A 23,162-nucleotide genomic window follows, 5' to 3' on the forward strand; every position below is an offset into this window, starting at 1 on the left:
AAGGGGTCTTAAGAAGCCATCTCCCCAATAGCACTGGGCTCCTGGGAGGAATTCTCCTGCCAGCCGCTCGAAGAATGTGTTTTTCTGTATCTTGTTTAAGGAGATGGAAGCACAGAAAGATGGAGAAATGTGCCCAAGGTCACAAAACTTAGATGTGGCAGGCCTGGGAATTTAATCCGCATCTGGTGCTAAAGCAACTGTTTAAAGATAGAAAGCTGGTGTTACTGAGTGCCTATTATGTTCCAGGCATTTTGTAGGCATTGCCTTTTTTTAAATTGTATTTTTACAAAAATTATATTTTTTTGAGAAGGTCATACATGCATACGGTTTGAAAATCAAAAAGGTACAAGAGGGTATACATACAGGTAAGGGGGGGATCTCCCTTCTGTCCCCATTCCTGTCGTTCAGCTCCCCTCCCTGGAGCCAGCCACTGTCCCAGTTCGTTATGGATCCTTCCAATGATGAGCTATGAATGGCAGACCCCACTTGCCTACCCAATATCCACCTTACTAAGAGAATCCCTGTTTTGTTCAGGTAACCATGTGCCCAGGTAAAAAATACTCATGTTCCCAGACTCCCTTGCAACTAGGAGCAGACATGTGATCCAGTTCTGTGCAAAAGTCCCTGGGCAAGTCATTCCTTTCTACTTCCCCCCAAAGACAAAGCACATTTTGCCCTTTGCCCTTGCTTTTCCTTTCTGCCTGGAATGTGGACTTGATGCCTGGAGGCAGTGCAGGCATTTTGAAACCATGAGGATCAAAGCCACATGCTCTGGAACAGGAAGAAGGAAGACGCCTGAGTCCTTAAGCATCTGGGTCGGCACTGGTCCACCCAGCTCTGGACTTTTGTTGTGTTTGTTCAAACCATTGTTTGTTGAATTTTCTGTTCCTTGCAGCTGCATGCCTTCCTAGCTGATGTACTATACATACATAAGCACTTATATTTATCTGTATTCTTTCTTCCCCACAAAAATGTAGCATTTTTTACTACAGCCTTCAGAATCTTACTTCTTCACTTAATGATGTACCTTGGAAGTTGTTACAAATCAGTACACACAAAGCCCCAAACGTAATTAAATTATTGTGTCAAAGACTTTGTACACGTGCCCCGTAAGTCCCTCAACCAGTCCTCTCTTTGGCCTCATTTGGATCGTTCTCAACCTTACAAAGATTATCCAGGTATATATATTTCCCACGTGTGAGGGCATATCTACAGGAGCAGAAAGTGTAGATGCCTTTTAAATGTTCCCAAAAGTCAAATTGCCCTGCAAAGAGGTTTGGCCAATTTGCATTCCACCAGCAATGTGCTAGAGACCCCATGCATTGTCTCTAATCCTTGCAACGACGAAATTGCTAATGCCCATTTTGCCAAGACTTAGGGAATTGTATGTGGCCTACCCAAGGTCATGGCAGGTAACTGGTAGAACTGGGATCTGAACCAAGGTCTGTCTGATGTCAAAGCTGTGCTTTTAAACACTTACATGACATTGCTTCCCAGGCAGGCTGGATTCCAGAGACTCTCATCAAAGAGGGAAGAGTGAATATAACCTGGGTGCTGGTCTGTGCCTGAGAAGGGCCTGTGGGTGGAGCTGCGCAGAATACATCCCAGGTTGGCTTTCATCTCAGATCTGCCACTGCCTTGCCGTGTGAGCAAGTCCTGCCCCCTCTCTGGGCCTCAGTTTCCCCATCTGTAAAATGGGTAGCTTGGAGTTGTGGGTCTCTAAGATCTTCTAATATTCAGCTTCTGGAAAATCCCCAATGTCTGAGGGTCTCCAGGGAACCACTTTTTCAGCCCCCAAAATGGAAAGTCTTCTGACCAATTTTTCCTCTGTTCCTGACCAATCAGAGGTCAGTAGCATCCAGGGGCTTCTATTTCTATCTGTGGACCGTAGTCACACTCCCTGGGGGAGTCTGGGCTGCGGAGCAGAGAATGGCTTGGCTGCCCTGTTTTCTGTTCAGAGCACATCTTCTTCCAGCTCTCTCTGACACCTGGATTCTGAGGGCAATGATTCTAATTATGGCTTCATATACCGAGAGCTTACCATAGGTCAGGCACTTGCCAAAGTGTTTTACAAATATAACATATACACATTTGGAAGAGAGAGCCTATTCTTATCCTATTTTCCTTATCCAACTTTACAGATAAGGAAACAGAGGCACAGAGGGGTTAAACAACTTGCCTAAGATCACTCAGCCAGTAAGTGGCAGAGGCCAGGGTTTGGCTCCAGGAAGCCTGGGCCAGAGTCCATGCCCTTAACACAGGGTTTCTCCGCCAAGGCACTGCTGGGCTGGAGCATTCTTGTCTAGGGGGCTGTGCATCGTAGAATGTTTAGCAGCGTCCCTAGCCTCTACCCACTAGATGCCAATAGCACCCATCCTCCTGGGTGTGGCAACCCAGAATATCCCATACATTGCCAAGTGTCCCCTAGGGGCCAAAACACCCCTGGCTGAGAACTGTTGCCTTAACTACAGCTCTGGAGGAATGGATTCTGGGTCCAGCTGGGGGCTCTTACCCTCCTGAGCCCAGATTAGGCTCCTGGGAGGCACTGCGAAATCTTTGAGACCCTTGCTGGAGGTCCATGCCCTGTACAGGTGATGGAAGTGTTGCAGGGCAGCCTTCTCTGAGACTGGTGATGGGAAAACTCAGTGAGGGTCACTGGTGGACAGCAGCGTGGTGGTGGAGTGGGTTTGGAGGTCAGCTGGGTGACCTTGGGCAAGTGCCTTAACTTCTCTGGGATGCCGTCTTCTCAGTCAAAATCAGTGATAACCGCTTGCCGAGTTGAGGCGTGAAACAGATGTCACATTATGGGGGAAGAAAAATGAAAACCAGAAACTACCTCAATGTAAGATCTACTTAAATAAATTATGGTTCATCCATGGCCTAGAAGATTATGTAGCCATTAAAAATGAATGAGATCAATGTATTTTTGCTGATGTGGAAAGAGCTCTAAGGTTTATTAATTTATTAATAGTTAAAAGGCAAGGTATAGAGCAGGATGTATGAAATAATCCCATTGGTATTAGAAAAAAAATTGAATGTTCAGCATATCCTTATTGAAAACCTACTACTTGCCAGGCACTGTTCTAAGCAGTAGGAATACAGCAGTGGACAGAACAGACAAATCCCTATTTCCTCAGAGCTTGTGGAATGTGAGTATGAAGATTCAAACACATGAAGATTTTATAAGAAGTACAAGAAAATGGTTTTTTCTGAGCCTGGAGACGTGGGAGTGAGATTGCTATCCTTCCACTGTATACCCTTCGGTATTGTCTGAACTTGTCTTCACTGGGTGTGTGCATTCATTTCAATTATCAGTTTTTAAAAGACCGGATCAAAAAATTAGAGGCAAAGCACAGTGCCTGGTTGCCTTTATTATGATCATGTATTCAGTAACTGTTTCTTGAGCACCTACTATGTGCAGCTACTATGCTGGGTGCTGAGGACACAGCGGTGAGCAGGAAAGATGAGAAACCAGCCCTCAAGGGGTAGGCACTCTAGTTGTGGGGCACAGACCCATTGGAGAAGTAACTACAAGTGTCATTCGTGTTAGTGATGACGTCCAGGGGATTACAGAGGCATCAGCACTTAACAGAGGGGAGGCCTAAAGATCTGGGGAGTTGGCCAGGGGTCAGGAGCCTGGGCTTTAGCCCTCTCTCCCCTGACACAACTTCCCTGCCCCTCACTGTTCACAGGGTGTGGTCCCGTGTGGCTCTGGAGCTAAAACAACTAAAATTGACTGAGAATGTACAACCTACGAGGCACTCTGTAAGCACTTTACACATATTAATTTACTTAATCCTTACTACAACCCTATGAAGTAAATAGGATTTTTATCCCTATGCTACAGAAAAGAAAGCTAAGGCACAGAGAGGATGAGTAACTTGCCCAAGGTCACTCATGCGGATGGTACGTGGCAGAATCAGAACTGAAACACAGGTTGTCTGCTCCAGACCCCAAACTTGTAAACACTTCCTTTTATGACTTCTCCTTTTCCTCCTCTTCCCTGCTCATCAGCGGCTGTCCTCTGCCTCCACGCCCTCCCCCAGACTGAGGATGGCCCTCTGGTCCCACCTCCAGCAGAACGTTCAAGGATGAGGGAACATCCCTCCGCACCCTCACCTGCCTCCGTGGCTCACGTGGCATCTTGGCTTTGCCCTCAGAGCCCAGGGGGAAGAGGGATCAGAATGGGCAGGAACAACCAGCAGCACACAGTGCCTCTGCCTGCCTGTCCTTTAGGGATAAGGACCTACGTTGACTCTTAGAGCCCAAGGATCCAGACTGAATCTAATTCCAGACCCTGAGAGAGCCCTGCCCTGGGTCACAGACTGGGTCCTAATGCTGGTCCGCTGAATCCCGACTCTGGCCACAGATTCCTTCACGACCCTGGTCTTAGTCTAAGCCCTGACCCTGGTTACGACAGAGCTCTCACTTTGGTCACTATCTGAGCCCTGGTCCTGGTCACAGACCCAGTCTTAGGCTGAGCCATGATCCAGGTCACACACTGACCTCAGACTCAGATTTAGCTCTGGTCCTTGTCAAGAATAAGTCCCGACCCTCATCACTCCCTGAGTCCTGACCTGGTCACACAGTGAGCTTTCCCTTGGCCTCAGGCAGAGAGCACCCTCTCCACCTGCCGCTTTCTACCGTCCAAGGGTCTGGAAAACTTCTAGAATGCACTCTTCCCACCTAACCCTGAGCTTGGACCAGACATTCCCTCCACCTGCGTGAAGATCGTCCAGACTGCCATCTCCAAGGGCCAGTCTGGGGGACCTGGGGAGCCCTAAGAAAGACCAGGAAGGCATGATTTAGATAGAGCTGAATTCTTGGGAGCCCCTTTCCACCCAGAGGATCTCAAACCCCTCCTGTTTCTCCCTGCCCATCTCCTTCTTTCATGTTCATGCACACATTTATCTTGAAATAAAATTCATCAGCAGAATTCTGTCTTTAAGGAAGGGAGGTCAGAGAGCCACCCAGCAGCTGGGCAAAATTCTATTATCAGGAGGAAGTGCTGCCAGCAGGAAAGGACAGTGCCCTTATTTTCCCTGCCAAGCATTACCCACTCCCCTCTGAGCCTGGCTTGATTCTGAGGGGCTGTGGAGTCCCCAGTGGGTGGAGAAGGCCTGCTGGCAGAAGGAACCTGTCTCCCCAGCAGCAGCAGCTGTCTGCCCCTCAGATGGCCAGGATCTGCCTCCGGGCCTGGGAATCAGCCCGTGTCTGAACAACAACAGTGTAAAGATTTGAAAAGGGTCCCCCCTTCCAAGCGTGGCAGGGCCTGGGCAGGACGTGACACATTGGGAGCACGTCCCTGTGGTCTCCTTGAAGAATGATGTTTCCTCCATCAGGCCCCTGGGGGGGGGGTCCCTGAAAATGGGGGTGGGGGACAGTGTGAGGAGCACACATTCATCACCTTCCTCATTCCCCCAGAGTGCAACCATGTGAAATCATGGAGATGGAGCAGGTGCTGAGTTGTCCACCCTACTCCCCTCCCTCCTCTGGAGGGGTACATGGGGGTACATGGAGGGGTACATGGAGGGTACATGGGGGTACATGGAGGGGTACACGGGGTACATGGAGGGTACATGGGGGTACATGGAGGGGTACATGGAGGGGTACATGGGGGTGCATGGGGTACATGGAGGGGTACATGGGGTACATGGGGGTGCATGGGGGTGCATGGGGTACATGGAGGGGTACATGGGGGTACATGGAGGGGTACATGGAGGTACATGGAGGGGTACATGTGGGTACATGGAGGGGTACATGGGGGTACATGGAGGGGTACATGGTGGTACATGGGGAGGTACATCGGGGGTATATGGAGGGGTACATGGGGTACATGGGGTACATGGGGAGGTACACGGGGTACATGGAGGGTACATGGAGGAGTACATTGGGGTGCATGGGGGTACATGGGGAGGTACATGGGGGTACATGGGGAGGTATATGGGGGTACATGGGGGTACATGGGGTACATGGGGTACATGGGGAGGTACATGGGGTACATGGAGGGTACATGGAGGAGTACATTGGGGTACATGGGGGTACATGGGGAGGTATATGGGGAGGTACATGGGGGTACATGGGGAGGTATATGGGGGGGTACATGGGGGTACATGGGGTACATGGGGGTACATGGGGGAAGGAGGGAAGCATGGTTGCTGAGGCCAGCTGGGCGTCCTTCAAACCCCACCACTACCTAGGACAGCCTGTGAGTTGTGTCCTAGTTGGGGAGTCAAGACTCAAATATCCAGTGAGCCAGTAGGTGGGACATGGAGGTGGAGAAACACTCAGTCAGCCTGTCGGCCATCTTGTCAGTCAGACACAGAGACAGGCAGATATGAGTCAGTCACTCAGCTATTTGATCAGGGACACGGTCAGACAACCAGGCCGAGAGACGGTCAGTCAGTGAGACAAGGAGATGGACAGAGAGGCGTCCTGTCATCATCTGTTATATACAACAGCCAGCCAGCAGTCAGATTGACAAGCAGGCTGTCCGCCCCCTTGCCACTCAGACATGGAGACAGACAGCCGGGCGGGCAGTCAGACCAGGAGCTGAAGAGATAGTCTCGGCCATTCATCTAATCACAGCCGAACACCCTGGAAAACAGGCAGCCCGACAGGCTGTCAGCCGGTCAGACAGACGTGAAGGCAGGCAGACCACCAGGTGGTCACTCAGCCACTGGGACAGACAACCAGGCGGAACAGGCAGACAGACAGACAGTCAGTCAGACACTCATAAAGGCATTTAAACAAGGAGATGGACAATTTGTTACGCATCCAGTTAGATACAACAGTCAGTCAGACAGGCAGACAGACAGATGGTCACTCAGTCATCCATTCAGTCAGAGGTCTCACAGTGTCATCACACAGGGAGCCATTCAGTTTCACAACCACTCAGTCAGTCTGGAGACAAAGAGGTAATCACCCACTCAGTCAGCACAGGTGAGTCAGGCAGACACCTAGGTGGACAGAAAGACACAGCCAGACAACCATTCATCCAGTCAGTTGGACACCCAGGCAGGAAGGCAGACAGACCAACAGTGACCTAGGCTTGTAACCAGTTTGTTAGATGGACAGATCATCAGGAAGACAGGCAACCGCCAAGCCAATCATTCAGACATTCCTCCTCCAGCCAGTGGTGTGGTGGGTGAATCAGACAGTCAGACCCAAGCTCCCCGGCCAGTGACCCAGCTGGTCATTATGATCCAGGCCAGGCAGTGTAGTAACTGGACCCTGTGAGGGACGCTGGGAAATGGGACAGGTGGTCACAGAATAACCAACTGGGGATCTGAACACCCTTCGCAAGACCCTGACAAAGACACCTAAACAGTCAGGGAAGGCTTCCCGGAAGAGGAGGAAGGAGGACCAGGCTCAGCGGTCAAGAGCAAAGCATTCTGGGTGGGCTAGCTGCCCATCCCCCGGCCAGGATTGGAGGCAATTTTCCAGTTTGTGTCTCCTCTTTCCTTAACCCCAGTCCTCTTCTAGCTCTGGGCATGGGGTCCACACATTCCCCAACCTTTTTATCCTCACCATGCCCTGCCCCATCCCAGGAGCCCTTTCTCCCTCTGAAGCATGTCAGACACATTGTCAGGACCTGGGAACACCCCAAAGCTTCCTACTTTTTACAGGTTGCAGGGCTACAGAAGGGCTGTCGTGTGTGTGTGTGTGTGTGTGTGTGTGTGTGTGTGTGTGTGTGTGTGTGTGTGTGTGTGTGTGTGTTTGGGGATGGTGTGTGGAGTCCTTGTTGGGCCCCCCCTTTCTCACAGCTCTGCCAAGTTTTCCCTTCTTCCCTCCTCCTCTGGAGCTGGGGTGGGGAGGGCCTCCCACCTCCCAGGCCACTTCCCATTTTGGGAATTAGACTGAGAACTATGCAAGGAGACAGAAATAATTCCTTTTTCGAGCCTGGCCTGGGCCATAGCAGCACAAACATTGGCCCAAAACCAGTGCTGGGGAGGGGCCCAGGAGGGGGCAGCTGGGGGCAGGGCTGAGCCCTGGGGCCCAGGGAGACAGAGGCCTGGGTGTCTAGAAAATCTTCCTCAGCCAGCCCCAGGGCTACGTCTCAGAAACTTGGAAGACACAGAAGCTCCCAGACGGGAGCTGCCAGGCCAGAAAAGGTTGGGGGAGGGGTATGGGGAGCAGGATAAAGAAAGAGGAAGAAAGAAGTCACAGATTCCCCGCTGGCAGAGACAACTTGAAAAATAGATCATGTCTGGAAGGCAAGAGGGGATCTCTGATATCTCCTGAGAACATGCCCCGCCCACAGGCAGACAGGGTTTCAGCAAAATGGGGGTAGACCCACTGACCCCTCAAATAAGAGATGGTGGCCAGGGAAGCACCTAGCACACAGGTGGTACACACAAAATGCAAGTGTCCTTCTGGTGGGAATTCAAATACCCCAATTCAGTGCAGCTTTGTACCCCGGCTGCACTGCCTCCTAGCATGTGACCCTGGGCAAGTCACCTCAACTTGCTCAATGTCCATTTCACGTCTGTAAAATGGGAGCAACTGTAACAGGGAAGAGGTAAATCAGACTCCACGTTGGATCTGTTTCTTTGGCTTTAACCTTTGCTTTTCGTTGCTTTTGTTATTATAATCATACATAAGGGCCTGCCTCGGGGAACCCTGCCCACCTCTGAATGGCTGCTAGAAAGTAGAAACTAACACATCCCCTCACTGAGGCTGGTCATTCCACGAGATGTGTCTCCCAAGACCGATGGCCCTTTTACTTTACTTCCTCACCGCCTCTCCCTCTCTCATTCTATAAAAGAAACTGGCACCCAGACCCAGATAAGATGTTTTTTCAGAGACACTAGTCTGCCTGCTTTCCGAATAAAGTCGTATTCCTTGTCTCTGATTCACTGGCCTGTGGTGCGGTGAGCGGAGCAAGCTTGGACTCGGTAACAAATTTGGCTTAGACAGCCAGGAGCCTTGCTGCTCATGGCTAGCCGGCCCCGGTCAGGGAATACTGGGGCAAGGCCCTAGCAGCTGCCAGGACCATTTGCCCTGAGGATCGTCCCTTCAAAGTTCCCTGAAGCGGCACCAGCTGGCCCAGCACTTGGCAGTTGAAGCAAGGAACTGACCAACTTCAATTTGGGGCCACGAGTCGACAGGCTCGATTCGATTCTGGAACTTCGGTTCCATCTGGGGACCTTCGGTTCCAATTTGGGGAACTTCGGTTCCATCTGGGGAACTTCGGTTCCATTTGGGGCTACAAGTTGACGGACTCAGATTATGGAGGGTAAGTCGCTCCGGTGTGCACGCCGGGAACATATTCCACCCTCAATCTGGGCTTTTCGCTTACGGGACAAGCCAGTCTGGTTGGGGTACCCTGTTGGAGGGGAGAATTGTTGCTGGACTCTACCTGATTCTGGGAACCGGTTCGCTGAGAGCTAGTTCGTTGGTTTTGCAGGGTAAGTCTACCCGATCTGGGAACTAGTTCATTGGTTTTGTCTTGGTTTTTTTGTGCATCGATGCTAGAATTTGTGCCTTTTGTGTTTTGGTGTTATCAAACTTATAAAAATGGGAAATACTCCATTTATCCTGAAGGAGAGCCCTTTTGGGCGTATTATTAGTTAAATGAGCAAAACAGCTGTGAGCCTATGACTAAGAAAGACATGTGATGTACTATTGTAATAGGGTGTGGACCCAGTATATGTTAGGATCAGAAGAACGATGGCCCCTGAATGACTCACTCAATTATTATACAATCTTGCAGTTAGAAATGTTCTGCAAAAGAGCAGGGAAAAGAGATAAGATTCCAAATGTAGGAGCATTTCTGCTGTTGCATGAGGGGGAAAAGGAGTCAGAGGGCTGCCCCCTAATGGTGCTGTGGTCTAAAAGGAAACACGGAGGAAAACGTGTTCTACAAGGGAAGAGGGAGAAAATGAGAGTGGGGATACGTTATTTCAAAACTCACCCCCCCCCCTCCAGCCTATCCAGCTCCTCCAGTGGCCGAGCAGGCTGCACCGGCAGTTGTTCCAACTCCCCCCGCCACCCCATGCCGCCAACATATTCTCACTGCCTCCTGTTTCCCCTACCTGTGGGGATCAAATAGAAGTTTCTATGGTAACCCCCCGGGGCACAGGGACCTGGTTTAGTATCACCATCTGAGACCCAACAGGGCGCCCAATTTGGACCGGGAGCCACTTCTGCAGCAGGACAATTTTTCTTGCCCCGATATCCTGTAAGAGGCCAGGGGACTCCCTTGGACTTGAGGCGTACAATTCTGATTTCCCTACAGGAGCCCCGGGTAACATTGACAGTGGGGAACAAGTTGATTGATTTTCTAATAAATACGGGTGATCTTAAAAGGCTTGTAAATATTAAACAAAGGGGAAACAGAGTCATCCTAGGAAAAACTTGCCTGTATCTTTGAGATACAAATGTCCTATCTGGTCTTCTCAGAAACCTTTATCTCTGCCATCTTTTTAAAATGCAAATTTTGAAAAAGAGGGTACGGTAATTTAGAACTTGACTTGTTTTCCATAAATATTAGTAGAAAGGGTTTAGCCATCTAGATAAGGGAGTTGATTTGTTCCATCTGCCAGAAACCCAACTTTAATCCAACCTCTTTTGTAAACTGATGGATTTCACACTGCCGTGCCTGACTCAGGGCTGAATTTTTTTTTTTTTCAGTACGCGGGCCTCTCACTGTTGCGGCCTCTCCAGTTGAGGAGCAACAGGCTCCGGACGCGCAGGCTCAGCGGCCATGGCTACGGACCCAGCCGCTCCACGGCATGTGGGATCTTCCCGGATCGGGGCACGAACCCGTGTCCCCTGCATCGGCAGGCGGACTCTCAACCACTGCGCCACCAGGGAAGCCCAGGGCTGAAATTTTGAAATGAGAACTATAATGTCTCTCTGTTTGTGTGTTTGTATGTGTTTTTGTCTTTGGATAACATTGCTGAGGTTAGTCTGTCAATGAGCTCTATTTAATTGTCTTAAAGAAAAGTAAGCATTTTCAAACCAAATAATTCTAAATACAAGAGAAATTAAGCTAAATGAGTTTCATGTTCACTTGAACTGGAAAATATTTAAATTAATATCTGGTATTAATGTTTAAGTTTGTTGATCTAATTAATATAGACATGTCTTTAGAGCCATCAACATTAAGTATAGTACTTTCACTGCACCTAGGTCTAATAGAAGTTAAATGAACTCTTGTTATATCTGTTGCAAATTTGTCAGCAAGAAAAGTAACTTGATATAATGAAACTTTAAAGTAATTATAAATGAGATAAGAGCTTTTAGGTAAACTATAAAAATATTTTTATGTTCTAAAACTCATCTAAAATAGTTTCTCCAGATTTTGGTAACTATTACTTGCCTCTTTGTTGTCACTAGAAATTAAGGTTTTTAAGAGTCAGGGATTCTAATTTAAATATATAATTAAAGCTACTGAAAATAATAAAACATTTCTGTACAGTGGAATGTGTGTTTTCAGTTAAGAAGGTATGAGAAATGGAATTACATTTTACTGAGAAAGTTTTGTACATGGTCAGGATTAACAAAATTTAGATTGAAGTTAACTAAGTAAATGGATTTTTTTAAGTAAGCTAATACAAGACTGGAATTTGATCTCTCTGTTAGAAGTGCTTCTTTTGATAACAGATTATATAAGTTTCTGTGCCCTTAGTGATCCGTATTTGTTTTCTTTTAATCATTTTGTGACTTTGGTTAAATGGATAAGTACTGTTTCACAGTGACCTACAATCCTGTTGTGTTTTAAAACCTTTTTGATACTTTTGACAAACTTCCCAAATGTCAAAATCTGACTCAAGCTTTTTAGCCTCCAGCTGACTCTGGGATACTTTGAAAGAACATCTCTGAGACATCTCAGAGACAGATCAAACTAAGTTTATTTGATAAGTTAAATTGCTTCAAAAACATTGTCAAGTGATTGGAGATGAACCTTAGATTATAGTGTGTGGAGATATGTCATTTATATAGATATTCCAAAATTTATATGGAATCCCTAACATCTGATATGTCCTGATATGTTATCAATCATTATACTAGCTATTCTAAAATGGTATATCCAAGTTTCCTGCTAATTACGTTGTACTCAAATCTTTAACCATGCTATTTTAAGTTTTGTCCCGATGCTTTTACAAAATGAAGATTTTCAAGAAGACTGATAAAAAGGAACTTTTTAAGAAATACAAGTTTCTGATAGCCTTTAGATAATATCACTGGACTGGGTAACAAATGACAAAACTAATGGGAAACCTGACTACTTCATCCAGATCAACGGGAATTAATTACATGAGACTGAATAAACTGGTAAATATGTTTTATAACTTTACGACTTTGGGAAATATATTGGCTTTAATCTTTGTTTTTCGGAAAACCTTTTTCTCTTGTGCTATGACCTACAACAAGTTGATAAAGTATGCCTTTGTAAACAAAGACGAAACATTTATCTTTTTCTCTCTACCTGACCCTGCCGGAATTTGTTGTCTCCAGCTGGCTCTCCTGTGGACTTGATATTATGCTAATCATTGTTTTAATTTGTTCTTTATTTCCGAATTGTTTGGGCTTTGTGTCTCCCGCTGCACTGTCTTTGTCAATATTACTAGCCGCATTGCTTATATCCTATTTTATAAGATCGTTGTTTCTTGTAGTACCCAGTGTGTAACCAGGCCTCCAACAAAACTTCTATGGCTAAACATCTTAAGGAAATAGATCACTTTTATAACATAAAATAATTGTAATAATGTGATTCTAAGTATGAGAAGAAGCAACGAGGGAAAATGTCTCCTGGATCATAATTAGGGGATCCAGAGAATCTTTAATTATCAATAGGGTCTAATCTGACAATTGGCACCTAGAGTGGCATATCAAAAATTTCCCCCTGACCTGGGATGAGCCTCCCAGCACTGTGGGACAAAACCTTATCATGAAATATCTCCCAAATATTGGTCAAATTCCTGACCACGAGGAGAGGATCAGTCACTGGCGACTGCAGCCCTCCAATGTGAGCCGGTGAACCCTGAGGAAACTCAGGAAGGAGAAGAATACCTGCCACCTAGCAGCCATCAGACTGCGGCCACTCCCTATGGCGAGCCCTGAGGAAACTCAGGATGTGAAAATACAGGATACAGGCCCCAGATAGCTGTGGTGCATATCAAAGAGATGATTTCAGCGAGCCCAGACTCTGGTATCTTCCCATACAAAGAAAAATGCTAAATTCCTTAACTCGAGATGTGGCCTCCTGGGCTTGAAGCCCTCAAAATTCCCGATAAGTCTCAACTTTTAGGTTGTGAATATTTTTAAGTCTGCAGGTGTAAAGTAGACACTTCCAAAACGGAACGAAAGACAAATCTCAACGTTTGGAACACTGACACCGGTGGTGGACCCTCCCAGAAAGATCCGTCGGACGGAGCGGTTAGAACGTTGTCACCCCTTTTTCCACAAGACTGTGGCATGGATATTGACAGTGGGGAATTGTAACAGGAAGAGCTAAATCGGACTCCATGTTCGATCTGTTTCTTTGACTTTAACCTTTGCCTTTCGCTGATTTTGTTATTATAATCATACATAACGGCCTGCCTCAGGGAACCCTGCCCACCTGTGAAAGGCTGCGAGAAAGAAGAAATGAACACATCCCCTCACTGAGGCTGGACATTCCAGGAGATGTTTTGCAAGACTGATGGCCCTTTTACTTTACTTCCTCACCACCTCTCCCTCTCTGATTCTATAAAAGAAATCGGCCTCCAGACCCAGATAAGATGGTTTTTCAGAGACACTAGTCTGCTGCCTTTCTGAATAAAGTTGTATTCCTTGTCTCAACACCTCATCTCTGATTCATTGGCCTGTTGTGCAGCGAGCAGAGCGAGCTCGGACTCGGTAACACAATGAGAGACTACTTTCCAGGGTGGCTACAAGGATTAAATGACATGATGGGGGTAGAAAATCTAGCACGGAGTAGGCGTACAATGCATTTTAGTCTTTCTTTTCCTTCTTAAAGCATTATTCTTATCTCAGTGCGGTCTTACAGAAACCCAGACAAAGGTAGATCTCAGTGCACATTTTCTAGGTGACACCCACCCGGAACCTCGTCTCTCTGAGCCTCAGTTTCCCCTTGTGTAAATGCTAGTTTAGGACAAGAGGAGATATCCCTGAGAGCCAGCTCTTTCATTGCTGTCATCATTAGAGTCTCGGGTGATCTTCAATATCTGATTGCATCATTCCCAGCATGCATTTTCCCTTTGCCAACCTCTTCCTGGTCAGCTGGGATCCATCTAGTCCTCAGGAAGCTGACTCCGCCCCTGCCCCAGGGATAAGCCAATCAGCACATTGCATCCCCCAGGATAGGCACATTGCATCCTCTAGCCACTGAGATTGCTCAGAGTGTGACGTGTGACTTAAACTAGTTCAGTGAGATTGACTTCTGAGACTTTTGCTGGAATGCTGGGAGTTCTCTTTTCTTCTGGACGACATGGTGTGCAACTGTGAAGGCTAGAATTACTTTTAGAGCTCCCATGAGGGGGGCCAGCCCAAGAGCAAAGCTGACTCACAGAGAAAGGCAAAGCAGAATGAATCATAGACATTGAAAAGACATTGTGACCCCTCTTTTACCCCTGGATCAAAACTCCCTGAGACTTTTCAGCTACACCATCCAATAAATGCCCTTCATTTTTTATGCCAGTTTGATTTGGTTTTCTTTTTCTTGCCCCCAAATGCATCCTTACAGACATATCTCTTTTACCAAAGACTTTCCACCAGTTTTAATCCTCATTGTGACCTTTCTAAATAGATACTATCATTCTTCCATTTTAGAGATGAGGAAACTGAGGCTCGGAAAAATGAATTGACTTGCTCAAAATTACAGAGGCAGAAAGTGTCAGTGCTGGGATTTGAATCTGGAAATGCCTTATGTTCCTTTCTTCATGCTGTATGACCTCCCCATTTCTCATCTATCTCTGAGCAATTGAAAGGGAGAAAAACAGTAACAACCCCTAAACAACAATAATAATTGTTCCAGGGAAGACAAATCTCAAAATGTCAAAGTCTGGAAGATTCTTAGAGATCATTCAAGTTAACCTCCCTCAACCCTCCATTTTGTAGATGGGGAGACCGAGGCCCAGAGGGAGGAAGGATCACAGGGAGAAAGAAGCAGATTGGGAACCAGGGCCTGGGAGAGCAAGAGGAGATTGTTCCTGCAAGAATGGACGGGTCATCTGCTGTTTCATGTCTGCCCGGAGGGCTTCCTCTTGGTAACAAATACCCTCACTCTTTAGAGGAACTGTCTGTCCCTCTGCTCTGGAGCCAGGTGGCTTGGTTGAGGCTGAGCCCACCTCTAGCTCTAGGCCTGGCCAATCAGAACGGTGCATTCCCCTGGCAGCAACCATTGGCTCCGCTTGAGCACATGACCAAATCAAGCCAATCAGAGTGAACCCTGGAACTTGTTGGGGGACTACAGAAAAGAGGGGCTCCAAGTCTGAAACTCCAGGCTCAGAGCCTGTGGCAGGTTACAGTTTAATAATCTAGCTCGTTTTCACAGCATGCATTTTTAAACTTGCTTTCCATTTAGGGTAAGCAACGCAACCCAGTTTGCTAGGCCCATCCCAATTTTAAAACTGAAAAGTTCCATGTCCAGGGAACTGCCTCAGTGCCAGGCAAATGGGGACAGGGAAGGTTGGTCAGTCTACTTCAATTTAGGGGTATCTGATATTGGTTTTCCATTAATAGCAGATTCCTTTTAAAATAAACTTACTTAAATTTAATAAGTGTGTCGTTTACAGGAAAAATACTAAGAAAATAATAGTACCTTTAGTGAAAGGAAATGGCAAGAAGAAATCATGAAAGCTGCATGTCAGTGCCTGACAGTCGTGGGAGACACACATGCCTGCAAGTTCCTGGGTCGCTGGCCTGCTAGCTGTTTGACCCTGGACAAGTTGCTCACCCTCTCTGAGCCTCCATGCCCTCCCCAGCTCACAAGGCGGTGGAAAGGACAGAGGCAGGGCTGGCTCGGGCAGGCAGGCTCTGTTTATACTTTTTTTTTTTTTTTTTTTGCGATACGTGGGCCTCCCACTGTTGCGGCCTCTCCCGCCGCGGAGCACAGGCTCCGGACGCGCAGGCCCAGCGGCCATGGCCCACGGGCCCAGCCGCTCCGCGGCATGTGGGACCCTCCCAGACCAGGGCACGAACCCGCGTCCCCTGCATCGGCAGGCGGACTCCCAACCACTGCGCCACCAGGGAAGCCCACTGTTTATACTCTTAAAGTGTGGGCTCCTCCCAGGGCAAAACCTGCAGCCAAGAGTGGCTCATAAGTTGTTGGAGGAGGCCCTTCATCCACCTGCTGCGTTTGGCTAATGGGACCATGTCCGCAAATTAGCCACCAGTCAGCCAAGACGCCCTTTAGAGATGCTCACTGCCTGGAGTCCAGGAGTCCAGGAGTCCACACTCCTCCCTGGCACAGGCGGCTGGCTGTCAATCTCTTGCCATTGTTGTCTGAAACAGCGCTTGATGTCTACACAGACCAGGGGCCTGGAATGCTGTTAGCATCTAACTATGGCACAGTGCGTGGAGCGTGGTCCAGCGCTGCTCCTGCATGTAGCACACAGGTGCTGGCAGACATCTATTCCTGTGGACATCTCTGTGGACGCACGTGCACCCTCCTGCTCTCTGTGGACATATGTGCACCCTCGTGCCTGCCCTCTGGGACCCTCAAGTTTGGGGATGCAGGAGTGTATATGTGTGCTCTGTGAACCACGCATAAACCTGCACAGAAAGAGCCCCAGACAAGGTACATACAGGCATGCTACCTGGGGCTGCTGTGAGGATTAAATGACAGACACCTGTAAGGCACCCAGAACGGTGCCTGGCACGTGGTTAGTTAGCCCTCAGTAAATGAGATCACATAAGTGATCATTTTCCCCCATATGCTCTTATTTATTGAGGTATAATTTACACATATAAAATGCACACGTTTTAAGTGTTTCAGCGCAATGCCTTTTGATAAATGGAAACATCTGTGTAACCACCATCCCAATTAAGGTACACATATTTCCATCACCCGAGAAAGTTCCCTCGGGGCCCTCTTCCAGTCAATATCCCCAGAGGCAACCACTGTTCTGATTTCTCTCACCAAAGTTTAGTTTTGCCTATTCTTGAAGCTCATATAGAGATGATGACTATTAACATACTCAGACACATGCAAGTAAGCACGCAGAGCCACACACACTCGCACATACGTGCATGGAAGCTCACGGATGCACCCAGATACACACTGAGAAAGGGGTATTTCTAAGCTGTAAATCCCTGGGTTTCAGTCTGCAGCTCAGATTAGCCTCTCAAGGTCCCGGTAGCTAAGGGAGTTGGGGAAGCTACTGGCACTGGGACCAGACCACAGGGAGGCTCCTTCAGCATCTCCTTTAGCTGCTGCTTGCTGGATGACCTCAGGAAAGTACGTAAAATCTCAGTTTTCTCCTCCATAAACATGGGATGGCTAACATCCTCCTCCCTTGGATTGACCGCTTACTATGTGCCAGGCACTGTTCTAAGGCCTGTACAAGTCCTAACGCACTCCATTCTTCCCGCCAGCTTAGTAGTTAGACCCCTCTCTTATGGGTAAGGGAACTGAGGCACAGAGAGGTGCAGCAGCTTGTCCAAGGTCACACAGCTGGGAAGTGGCAGAGTTGGATTTAACCCAGTATGGCTCCAGAGCCTTCAATCACCACCCTTACAGTATACCCCTCCCCATGGAGAGACTATGAGGGTTATTATCTATGTCCACGCCCTGGAAAACAGTAGGTGCTTAATAAATATTACATGCGGCTACTACCAAGAACATTCATGTCCACTATCTCAGTGATGCCATAGCAGAACTCAATTTTAAAGACGAGGAGACTGAGGCTCAGAGAATTCAGTGGCAAAAAAATCCAGGTCTTCTGATTCTAAATCTCACATTCTTTTTATTCTCCCCAGTAGAGCTATCCTATCCCACGAGGAAGGGAATTTGTTTTGTTTACTGCCATGTTCCCAGAACCTAGAAGAGTGCCTGGCATGTACTCAGCACTCAATAAATGTTTTTCGGGCTTCCCTGGTGGCGCAGTGGTTGAGAGTCCGCCTGCTGATGCAGGGGACACGGGTTTGTGCCCCGGTCCAGGAGGATCCCACATGCCGCGGAGCGGCTGGGCCCGTGAGCCATGGCCGCTGAGCCTGCGTGTCCGGAGTCTGTGCTCCGCAGCGGGAGAGGTCACAACAATGAGTGGCCCGCGTACCACAAAAAAAAAAAAAAAAGTTTTTCCAATGAATGGGTACAGCAGGGAGCTGGGAGGAATCACCCAGTCCAATGTCCTCCTTTATAGTTGGGGGATCCAGGACCTAGCGAGGGGGTGTGACTTGTCCAAGGTCACACTGCACCTTAGGACCATTGAATCTATCATTTTCTCTCTGCCTCGTCCACTCTCTCTACTTCCTGACCTGAGCAGGCCAAAAGCTTTTGGGAGCCCATGAGACACCCTCAAAGGCCATGTTAATGGGGAGCTGGCACAGAGCCTCTCCCCAATTCATTATGCTGTGCAAGGTCGGCGTGGAAGGCTGCCAAGTTAAACCTCAGAAAACGCCCGAGCAGAAATAAAACAAGGCCCAGCTTGCCAGGGCTTTCGCGCTGGGGATGGCGAGCATTCCTGGTGGAGAGGCAGGAGGGAAGGCCAGGCCAGCCTTTAAAAGCCCTTTGTGCACAAATGCTTGAACTGCAGCCCACTCTGGCCATCGTCCCCACCAAGTCAGCAGAAGAAGCTAAAGCTTGCAGCCCAGCAGGACAGTGGGGAGTGGCTTGAGGTCTGTGCTTGTGGGGACAGAGGGTCAATGAGAGCCCATCCTGAAGATGAAGGAGAAATGAGAGGCGGTTGGGAATGCTGGGGAGGGCGTAGACTGCCCGAGACCGCGGGTCACTTTGAGTTATGAATCCCTAGCATTTGTACACGGGTGTACATTTTTAACACACAATGACTCCCCCTCATGACCGTTAAGTGCGTGTCCCTGGAAGCAGAGATTGAGAGCCTTATGCGCAAGATTTATTGAGGAGACAGCAAGCGAGGGAAGCAGGACCCGGCAGGGCAGGAGCTACGGTAAGATGGGGTCTTACAGGAAGCTAGCTTCAGCCTGATCCCACCACGGGGAGCTTGGGAGCGTGAACTGCACCTGAAGTTGATCTCACCTTAAAGTAAGAAGGCAGAGCTTTTTTCTTTTTTTTGCAGTACGCGGGCCTCTCACCGTTGTGGCCTCTCCCGTTGCAGAGCACAGGCTCCGGACGCGCAGGCTCAGCGGCCATGGCTCACGGGCCCAGCCTCTCTGTGGCATGTGGGATCCTCCCGGACCGGGGCACGAACCCGCGTCCCCTGCATCGGCAGGCGGACTCTCAACCACTGCGCCACCGGGAAAGCCCAAGGCAGAGCTTTTGTACCCCCAACTCAGTGAGTCATTGGCTACAGGCTGCCAGTGATGCGGGGAGGGGGCCGGAGGATAGAGCTGTTGTAGGGCGTAGTCCCCCAAGCAGGTGACTCCCATTGGCCAAGGGCAATTGTGAGAGGGGGGCAGTTATGAGAAGGAGGCAGTTGTAACTTACCAGCAGCTGGTACTCATAGCAGTTGCAAGGGGTGGGGGGTATGGAGGGAGGGGGAGAGAGGTACAGGTGCACCAGCCTGGAAAGTGGATGTAGGGGGGCACCTACAGCATCCATCCTGACTTAGTGCAGTAACTCATCACTACCTAAACCTCCCCAACTTAGGGCCAACCCTTGGAAGAAAATGAGGAAAAGACTGAATAGTGCTAAGGTTAAGTTTCTACCACACTCCCTCCATTGCAGGCCATGGAATCTAGTATTTGGAAAATAAGAAATTAAAAAAGAAACGGCACTTCATACATCTGGGCTCACAGAGTACAAGTTAGAAGTATTCTGTCTGTAGGATTCTAGAATCTGCGAGACCCTCAGGGTGGCGTGTCAGAATCATTGCTTTCAGGCGCTCTGAGCCGATCTGCCTGCTGGGGAGGCCTCACCAAGGGAAGATGGGATGGGGCCCAGCTGGAGGACCAGGCTGTGCAGATGAAGTTGCAAGGTGAAGAAAGACAAAGCGGCCTAGGCAGGCCTCAGGGGAGGCCCCGGAACCAATGGCGAGATCTGATCCTGTGAGAAGGGGAGCGGTGGAGCAGGGATGTGGGGCAGAGGATCCTTGGGCAGGTGAGGGCCTGGCCTGCAGCCCCCATCCCAGCCGCGAAAGGCACCAGACCCTTCGGCCCTGAGCAGGCCCAAGGGCAGGGCCACATCTCACCCTCACCCATGCCAAGCTCCAGCCCCCTCACCTGGGCACAGCGCTCTCTACAGTGAGCAAAACACTGCCGAGCAAAACACGCAGCCTTCTGAAGTGGGTGAGTCAAAATTCTACACGAGGGGCAACGGAAGCTTAGAGAGATGCAGTGACGTCGTTCGCGAACAAGTGTTGATTGAGCACCTGCTCTGTGCCTGGCACTAATTCAGGGGCTGGGGATACTTTAATAAACAAAAACAGAAAGCCCTGCTCACATGAAACTTATATTCAAGTAGGCCAGGAGTTGGGTGGGCCAGAAGGGAATAACTGCTGTGGAAAAATAAATAATAAATAAATAAAGCAGGGAAGGGAGAAAGTGTGGCGGGGGGGCAGAAGCCGCCATTTTAAAGATGGAGGGTGAGAGACAGGAGAAGAACTCCAGCTTTGGGGTTAGGCGGGTTCGGTGTTTGAATCCCAGCTGGGCCAGGTACGCAGGGCGGAGCCTTGGTCAAACACTTGGCCTCTCTGAGCCTCAGTATCCTCACCTATAAAAAGGAGGCTGCTGTGAGAAGGGCATGGCTCAAGAAGGAGTTTTCATGGTGAGCCCCAAGGCAGAGGCACTATGCTTTTAAAGTGTACTTCAAGGACCATCGGCATCAGAATCCACTGAGATCCCTGTTAGAATGCAGATCCCAGGCTGTGTCTAGAGACTTTGATTCTGTGGTCTGAGTGATGGACCTGGGAATCTGAATTCTGCTGGGGTTTGAGAATCCCTGACCTGGGCTTGGGTGTGGGGTTAAGGAGCCTGTGGCTGCCTCCCTGATGAAGATTCACGGGTCCCCAGAGTGGAAATGCCTTTAAAGATCACACAACCCAGCAATGTGCTCCCAGTATGCAGACAAGGAACCTGAAGACCAGAGAAGCTAAGTGACTTGCCCAAGGCCACACAGCAGGAAAGCTGGGTCTGGGATCGTTGACAGCTGGATGGAGAGGTAACAGCTGGTTCAGATAACAAGCAGTCAGACTCCAGATATAGGGGGTAGGGGCAGAGTGAGAGCTGAATTTCATCCCGGGAATCTTATCCTACTAGACTGGAAGATAGATGAGTGTTTCCTTCCCATTTGAGACTGTTAAGTGATCCTCCCCAGACTCCTGCTCAGTTAATTCCTTAGAGAAAAGGGAGCCTGCCCTTGGACCACTCTGACCAGCCCAGGGCACCCTAGCCTCCCAGTGAGCCCCTTCCTACAGCCCAGTGGACTTGCTGAACCCCTATGGGTGCCAATGTGGGACACATACCACCAGTACCAGCTGCATTGAAATCTGATTTCTCAACCTCAGTGCATGCTGGAATCACTTTGGGAGCTTTGCAGAATCCCAGTCCCTGGGTCCCACCCACAGAGATTCTGATTTAATTGGTCTGGAGGGTGGCCTGGCGTTGGGATTTTTCAAAGATTCTCAGGTGCAGCCAAGACTGGGTTAGCTGTACAGGGAAAGACATCAAATCCCATTGATTCAAAGTGAGAAGGTGTTAGCCTTTCCGATTCTCCTTCAAACCTTCAGACTCCCTTAAGGGGAAAGTCCCTGTTGGAAGCTAATGGGACTATCACACCTCTCTAACACACATACGTCTCCCCTTTGAACCCAGAGAGAGCAGGTGTCGGACTCCAGCATCTGGCTGGAATTTCATAACATGATTAATGGCAAATGGTACCAATTCTTCGTGATATCAAATTTCCTCTTACAGATAACTTGATTGAAGTAAAATAAATTAATTAAAGAATATTAAGCAAATCCTATTTCGGGTATTTCCCCTGCACTCAGTGGTGGTTTCTGACCCAAGTGAGTCCCCTCACGTATGTCCTCCTCTAGCCACAGGGATTGGTTCAAAGATGAGCACATGACCCAAGTGTGTCCAATCAGAGCCAACCCTGGGACTTTTGCTGGAACAGCCAGGGAAGAGGGCCTGTCTTTCTGCTGGCTTTGGTGTTCAGAAGATGAAGTTCAGAGAAAATGTCAGCTCAGAGAGAGGATGCGACCTGTCTGAGGCTCCAGGCACTAGTGGTGGAGCTGGGATTTGAACCAAGTCCATCTGCCCCCAAAGGTAGTGCAACTTCCAACTAAACCATATTTCTGGTGAATTTTTCATTTAGAAACCTCCCTCAGAACTTCTGTTTCCTGGGTTTACAGTCTTCGTATGTGGCATTTGCTTTAGAAAAACTCAGCAACACCCTATAAAAGATAACCCAAATAGGTACCTTTAAAAAGCTGATAGAAAACATGAATTATCATTCAATACATTCCGAGCACCAGAGAAGATATTTGGCTGTTTGCAAAAGAATTTGGTGCCCTTCCTCCTTTCAGTTTGGGATGATAAGAGCCTTCTGGTTGGAGTTCTGGCCAGACCTTTAAAACTATTTCACCCACTCCTAACCCAAAGGAGTTCGATATTTGCTTCCTGGCAACTGTGACTAACCTCTGAATTCTTTCATCCATCAGTTCATTCAACACAATCCTACAGAGTGCTTACAGGGAGGCAGGCACAGTGCTAGGTGCAGGAGACACAGATGAACACAGCAGACAAGTCCTGCCATCAGGGAGCTCACAGTCCACATGGGGCAAGGGAAGGCAGAATAATCAGACCATCATCAAAATGGATGTGAAATTACAGTGGGAACAAGGGCCATCCAACAGAGGTACATAGAACTTTGAAAACCATAACTGGGAGGTTTGACCTGTTCAGAGATCATGGATGGCTTCCTGGAGGAGGTGACATTCGATCTGGGAGCTTCAGGATGAGCAGGCAATACTGGGTGAAGAAGAAAGGAAAACAAATTCCAGGCTGAGGGAAAGCATGTGCGAAGGCCCGAAGCAAGAAGGAATTTAGTATGAGATCAGTGTGGCTGGACA

General features: G+C 48.6%; 1 protein-coding gene and 1 long non-coding RNA gene across 2 annotated transcripts in view; one reads left to right on the top strand and one right to left on the bottom strand.

The window, feature by feature from the left end:
• KCNB1 (potassium voltage-gated channel subfamily B member 1) overlaps positions 1–23,162 on the bottom strand; it is a gene marked incomplete at its 5' end in the record, with an annotated part of 102,460 nt that overhangs the window by 59,950 nt on the left and 19,348 nt on the right. The gene's annotated exons all lie outside the window — the stretch shown is intronic.
• Positions 8,905–12,795, top strand: LOC309832396. The gene is made up of 2 exons (XR_014297685.1): positions 8,905–9,238; positions 10,636–12,795. It is a non-coding gene; the product is annotated as an uncharacterized lncRNA (long non-coding RNA).

This window comes from Grampus griseus (assembly GCF_964374135.1).
Source record: "Grampus griseus genome assembly, chromosome: 14".
In the NCBI taxonomy this organism is placed as follows: Eukaryota; Metazoa; Chordata; class Mammalia; order Artiodactyla; family Delphinidae; genus Grampus; species Grampus griseus.